Source organism: Aricia agestis, chromosome Z (genome assembly GCF_905147365.1).
Source record: "Aricia agestis chromosome Z, ilAriAges1.1, whole genome shotgun sequence".
Lineage (NCBI taxonomy): Eukaryota > Metazoa > Arthropoda > Insecta > Lepidoptera > Lycaenidae > Aricia > Aricia agestis.
The window spans coordinates 23507026-23514974 of record NC_056428.1 but is presented as its reverse complement, the minus strand read 5'-3'; positions in this window follow the sequence as shown (position 1 = coordinate 23514974).

Sequence of the window (7949 nt, the reverse complement as noted above, 5' to 3'; positions counted from 1 at the left end):
ATTGGACGAATTTCTTTCCTGCGACGTGACTAAATTTCCGTACTAATGTAACAGTAAACAAAATAACAGAATTATTAAGTCAACTTGTTATTTTGTCTAAACATTAAAGTGTATGCACAAAAGTCGTGATACAAACTCCTTGAAACGGAGAAAGAAAAAGAAAAGAAGCAAAATAATTAAACACTCGCTCGCTTCGAGCCTAGCTTTTAAAATGCTTTGAGCTGTGAAAAGTCGCGCTGGGTCAAATGTATAATAGCCGTAAAAGTAGTAAATTGTTCGTGTGAATGTAGCATAAAATATGTAAGATGTAACTGCTTTTTGCATTGTTCAAACATGCATACTGTTTATAGGAGGTGTGATTGGTTTACTTTAGGTATCTAGATGTTGTTATGTTGTTGGTATAATATAATATTACCTTTATTATAATTATTGTTTAAAGTCATTCGCTGTTTTATTTCATTCATTTTAAATCTGTGATTATATTTGTTACTTGACCAAAATTACTACATAGCTGCATAGCATACCTACTAGTTGGTACTTTATTTGTAAGGTATATGGAAATATTTTGACAAGGATAATAGTATACTATATTAATTATTATTGCATACCAAGTATGCAATCTTGTAGCACCTCCATCGTGGGTATCGCAGACACAAAAGATTTTCAACTGTTATGCGGCAGTCGGCTGCCGCTTGGGGATTGATGAGTTAATTCACTTAAGTATGTTTTTAAGGAGTGCTGAGAAGAAAATAAAATATACTATAATTATTATGATTTATGATATTCTATTCGCTTTGCATTGAGTAATCAATACAATGGTCTATCTACAAAATGTGAACATAGCTTAGCGCATCGGTATTACATTTCGACAATACATTATTTTAATAAAATGTTATAATAATAATTCGCAAATAGCAATATGATTATGAACATAGAGGAAAGAATGAACAATTATGCTCCCTGAGATCATATCAAAGGGTTTCGTGGTTGGTTACCGCTGTCGATCCTGGCGACAGAGTTACAGGGGTGGGAATGTGGTGGGTCAATGCCCTTAAAATTAGGAAGGAGAAATAAAAGGCACTGTACACGTATAACTATATTACAAAATGATGTTTAATGTTTCTTCTTATGTATAAAACGTGACGTTATTATACTCTCATAACAGCCGTCAAGGATTGTTTATGTAATTTCTGATATAATAAACTCCCTTACTAAGTAAAATAAGTTAACGAAAAACTATATAAAGTTTTATTCTTGCCTGATACATTGGAGAAATCGCTTGGTATTTTTTATTAGTAACGGTGTTAATTAAGAATTGAAACCTACACATTTTATAGATTTAAAATTATTATTTTAAATCAATAAATCGTGTTAAAAGATTTAAAATACAATTAGATATAGGGCGTTCGCTGCGTTGAGACTTGAGCGTGTGCCCGGCGCGGCTGCCCGTCGCAGGCGCCCGCGCCGTGCGCTCGCCATAGTACTCGTGCGACGGCTGAGTGCTGACCCGCCCAACGCAGCGCTGCTCTATAAGATGACATGAAACAAGCACGCCTCACGTGTGGCCGCGCCGGGCGCACGCTTAACGCAGCGAACGCCCATAATCATATAATTAAAGGTTGTACCTTCCCTCATTATGTTTCAATTTTCAGTGAAAATGTAGGAATTCTATAGTCTTCTCTCGTCAAATAACAAGATTTGTTAATCATCAGTCCAATAGGATATATTATTGGTGCAATGTTTTGACGCTAGAGTGCAGCATTAGCATATACAGTAAACAAAAAGTTTTGTTCGATATTTCTGATAATATTCTGATATGACGTGTGCAACATGTCGGATTATTTACTGTATAGTTTTTATTATTCGTTGCTGTATGTGCTAGTAGCCCCCTCTGCTCCGACCGTTGCGTTACATTGCCTATTGATGAAAGCCATTTTGACACTTGCAGTGGCGGCTCGCTGCAGACTTAACGACATTATAGACAAGTATAATACTACCAATATAATATTGAGAAGTAGTCACGTCTTCTCTGCGATTACGTAGAAACATCTCCTCTTCATAATATTAGTACAATGCATCAACAAACAGTGGGTCTGTATGATGGATAATTTTTTTCCCACATATATCATATATATTATACCTACGAAATGGACTAGACTTAGCCAATGACTTGGATACATTTTTTGAATTAATAAGTAAACACTTTTTTTCTGAATACCTCAGACCAAGTATTTAATTTGCAAAAAAATATTTAGCTTATGTTTAAAGTATGTATTTTAACAAAAGATTAACACTTAATCTTTTATTAAGCGCTCCCTAGGCTGCTTATTATAACAAAAAATTATCACTAAATCTTTTGTTAAAATATGGTGCGTTTTACAAATATTGTGTTATACAAATTTTGTTAAACAGTGCGTTATACAAATAGTGAAAGAAATAACAACATAAGTATTTAATTTACTATTAGCTTTTACAGGCATTTCTAAAATCTCCATAATTTTCGTTATTAGATACAGTTTATAATAATGTAAAGTACATTTTACATGGCATATTCTGATATGCATCATTATTGTCATATTTTAACATTTTGTCCAGCAAAACATCTAAATTATAATTGAAAGTGTGACGGCCTCGGAAACATATTATTATATTAATTATTACTTAACACAGAATCTGTATGAAGTTTATGTGTGAATATTCATTAAAATTAAGAAACCATTAAATATCTCTGAGTGCGAATTTTAGAGTAAGTATACTTTTTTATTAAACGCAGATTTAAGTGTGTGGTGGACACTTTAAATTCAATTCTAATTCTGATTCAGATCATAAAGTTAATATACCTAGCGGAATAGAGAAACAAAGGCCTGAGCAAGAGAGATGTCACTATCAGTAACACTCCGTGGTAAAAAGAGACGTGTGATACAGCAATCTTTTTTGACGTCCAGTCGGCACGTGCCACACATTGACAATTTAATCTCATAGAAATCATGTTCAATCATGCTTGTGTAATTGTATATGTACACATATTTTTACATACAGATGAAACCAATTTCGGTTTCGTTTGACAGCTCGAGATTGTTGCTCTATTCCGCTAGGTATATTAACTTTATGATTCAGACAGAGGGCGACTAACAGATTTCTTTGCCATTATTGACTGAGAATTAGATCAGTATTATTTATACAATGATAAGATAAAGACATTTATAAGGAACATCTAGGGCTTTATCCAAGGTTATAAAATAATATTATAATGATTCGTAAAATGATCCTCCTACTATTTACGCAAGAGTAAAAATAATAACAAGAAATATCGAGACGATTGCATAACACTACTTAACAAAATACTTAATTAATAATTTAGTAAGTTTATAATAATTGTTACCGTTAATGTGCGTAAACCAGTTAGACTGCAGATTAACTAGGTATTTTGTAGATTGTTATCTGGGTGAGTCAGTTAAAGTGCAGAAAGTTAATTATATTCTCAAATAAACAGAAAAACACCAATCAAAACAACAACAGTCAACAGTCTTAGGTTGACAAACTTAAGTCAAAGTTTTTAGGACTTTTACGATGGAGGAGAATGCAAGCTAACTACTATAAAGAGCAAATATATAAGCTTTTTTTACTTTTTCACACTTTAACGCATGGTATCAGGGAATCTGCAGATTACCTAGGTAATGTGCACGTTAACGGTAACATAATATGTTAATAATAATTTAGTACTTATTAATAAAGTAATTTTTCAACCATTACGGTACATAATTTTTTCAAGTTTTTATTTCGGGTAAAATTTTACCCAACGGTGTTAGTTATGTAACAAAAAATCACAATGTTACTTGAGTGCTAATGATAAATAAAATTTAATTAGTATGTACATATACAATATTTACAGATTGAAATATTAACTTAATTGATAGCTTACTTTGATCTGTTAGAATACGAATGCTAACCGTAATTCTTGAAATAACTAATTATAGCATATTAAAATTATTAATCATATATTTTAACATTTAATTAACTTCATGTGAAAAATAGCATATAGTCGAATTTTTATAATATTATGTTTGGCTTTTCTGCTTAAAATTAATAGATTATTTGTATGATAGTGTTGATAATATTCATATACTTACTTATATGCAAACATACTTAGATAAGCAGTTGTTGATCATTTGATAAATACTTGCTGCTTCCTATAGTGTGATTGTAGCACAATGATATAATATTATTCTGAATGAGTATATCATTTTGGCAAATAGAAGATTTTTTAGGAAATTTAAAAATTTCAGAGCTGTGTTATCATATTTCACAGGAAACACTATGTATATATTTTTTAATTAAATTATCCTTTTTACCAGATGTGTATAGTCTGTCAAAGTGAAGAAATTAAAAAGTGGCAACATCGTAGTGTCATCCCTTTTTTCTTAGATTGATTTGAAAGGGATGACACTATGATGTTGCCACTTTTTAATTTCTTCACTTTTTTGACAGACTATATATGCTGTATTTAAACTCTCAAAAACGACACACTAACATTTTCAAAATATCCTTTTTTATATTTTTTATAAAAAATTTCAAAGCCGCATTCACAATAACTGTTATATTGTTTTTAAAAATGCGAGGTTACAATAAACGTTTCCAAATATGTAGTAAATATAAAAGGCCGCTATGTACTTTTCGAAGTCATCTGGTTGAATAATAAATATATGATATTTGATTGAAAGAATAGTGAATACATTGAATAAAACCATTTAATTTTATGACTAAAGGACAACTCGTCAATTATTTCACTGTAAATTAAATGGTTTCATTCAATGAGCTAGTTATTCAATCAAATAGAAGATTTAACTAGACGACTGCGACATATTGACAACGTTACATTGCAATAATTTCGCTAACAAATTTCATATGACCAACGCCAATAATGTTAAAGTCCACACAGGCGCAAAGCGGCATTGTGGCATATTATATATAAAATATTTATGTACAAATACATTTTGCATGGCATATAATATTTTGTGAACCAGTCAAAGCACATATTATTATTATAATGAGGATACAACAGGCACTATATTACTATAGTACAAACAGGGCGGGACCGTGAGCTTACGAGGCCCTGGACTGAAACTACTTAGGGCCACAACATTTTAACTGTCATTTCGTAGTATCAACACCTTAATTGTATAATAAACCTTGATCGTAGGATACCAACAAAAATTTTGAAGTCTTTCGTATTATTGTCTATTTTTGACTTAGCTGGGGTGCGGAGGCCCTTGAAATCATGGGGCCCTGGGCTTAACCCCAAATAGCCATATGGTAGATCCGGCCCTGTACATAATCAGCATATTAATTGACAATAATTGTGCTTTTTTCGTTCTAGATGACGCCCGCAACTCCGTTGCCAATTTCGTTTACCGCGCCACCGTACATTTTTCGAGATAAAAAGTATCCTATATTTCAAATTTCAGCTAAATCGGTTCAGCGGTTTGGGCGTGGCAGGTAACAGACAGACACACTGTCGCATTTATGATATTAGTACATGGGCGTACCGAGGGGGAGGGGGGGGGGGGGGCAGGGGGGGCAGCCGCCCCCCCTGGATCATGTTGACGTCCCTACTAAGTACTTTTATCTATAAAAATTAAAAATTAAGAAAACTTTTTGCCATTTGTTTGCAATACAATATTTTTACAACTAAAAATTATGAATTTTTTATTCTTTATAAGCACCTAGCTAATGAAAAATCTGATTTGCCCCCCCCCTGGCCCAGAACCTGGGTACGCCCATGTATTGGTAGGTATGGATAACACATATTTATGCATTCTTATTATGATCCATCCTCCTTCAGACGATTAATATTAATCACATTATCTAAAAACGCACATGAAATGTGAAATAAACATATTAATAAATTTATAAAACAAAATCTGACAATGTAAATTGATACTACTTTATTATAATATAGTCTACGAATAATAAAAATTAAGTACTCCCATATTTCAACCGTTTTGGATTTGGTTCCTTTTCGCACATTAAAATATGACAATAGCTACGAAACACTAACAATGTTTGGCCTTTACGAAATGCCGTTGACAATAATTGTCACTTCTATAAATACACAAAATTGTATACCGAATACATACATAAAGTATGCATGTATTCTAGGGTTGCTGAGGATTCCTCTTCCGCTTCCTCATAATGAGGAAGTTCCGCAATATTTTGAGTTCCTCAACCGCTACCGCATCCTCATAAATAAAAATAAAAAATCCTCTTCCGCTATCGCTTTCTTAAAATTTAAGAGGAATTTATGAGGAATTCCACTGCGCATGCGCGTCGCGTATCCAATCATGGCAACGCACACGCCAGAGCCAGAGAATTGTATTATTCACTCATCTTTTTTGAAGTGCAAACTTCTTTAGCGGCGTTGAGCACTTTTGTGGGATGGGTAAAAACTGTGAAACTCGCGTCAGATTCTCGTGCTGATCGAAAAACCGTAAGACGGTTGGAGAGTAGTGTTGTAACATTGAAATCGATTAATCGAACAATCTTTTTTTTTCGATTGTCGATATTTTTTAATCGATTGTAAGGGTTTCGATTAATTAAAAAAATCGATTTTCATAAAAAATGGATTAAGAATTTAATCGATTGTGAGGGTTTCGATTAATTAAAGAAATCGATATATTAAAATCGATTTTCATAAAAAAAAGGTTAAAAAAATTGTAAGGCTTTTGATTTATTAAAAAAAACGATTTTTAAAAATCGATTTTCATAAAAATGGGTTAAAAATTTAATCGATTGTAAGGGTTTCGATTAATTAAAAAAATGATTTTTTTAAAATCGATTTTCATAAAAAATGGGTAAAAAAAAATAAATTTCATAAAAAATGGGTTAATAATCAAGTTTTCAATTCTGCCGGCACTCCCGGAGTGCAACCCGTCTTTTTTTGTGTTGTGTATGTTACTGAACTCCTCCTTAATTGCTGGACCGATTTTGATGATTCTTAATTGTGTGTGTTTTGAGAATGGTTTAGATTCATAGTTTGGTCCACTGGAAAATGCCCTTTTAATTAATTTTTGTGTAATGTATGTACCTAGTTATGTACAGACAGAACAAAGACTTTTGGGTTGGGTCCGCTAGTATTTATAATTTCCTATCATCCTCTTCCTCATCCGCTTCCTCTTCCGCTTCCTCATCCGCATCCTCTTCCTCAAAAAAATATCCTCCTCCTCATCCGCACCCTCTAAATTTGCGCGTGAAAATTCCTCTTCCTCCTCCTCTTCCTCATAATCACTTTCTCAACAACCCTGATGTATTCGGTACACTAACAATCTTTGGCCTTTACGAAATAAAGCCGTTGACAATAATTGTCACTTTTATAAACACACAAAATTGTATACCGAATACATGCATGAAGTATGCATGTATTCGGGTCTCATTTTGTAGACTCGCGGAACAAATTTTTGACAGTTACTATTCCTTAGTTTTTTTATTCGTAGTATACAGTGAAATTTTCAATACTCATTCGCAGCAAAAATCACAATAGATATCGCATTTCAATACATATTTAAATATATCACATCGCTTGTGCACCTGTGTGAAACAGCCTTTATATAAACAAGAAATCTTATGATGTTGATATGAATTTACACAATCTAAAATTCGTATTAAACTGTAAATTCCCCACTACACGTCAAGGATGTTTGCACACCGACGGCGATGTACGCAAAACAGATGTCTCAAGTTCTAAATGATCTAAAGAACAAGATTGCATTCATAACTCAATACGTAATTTTTTGTGGGTTGATACACAAATGCCTAACAGACGTCGAGATGAGAGTGATAGACTGAGTCTGGAACCTAAATAAAAATGTTTGGCTCAACTCACACTCGGGCAGAGTCGAAGCGACGCGTCCGGCGACGTGTCAAGTACTATCAGAGAAGTTGATTCATAGACA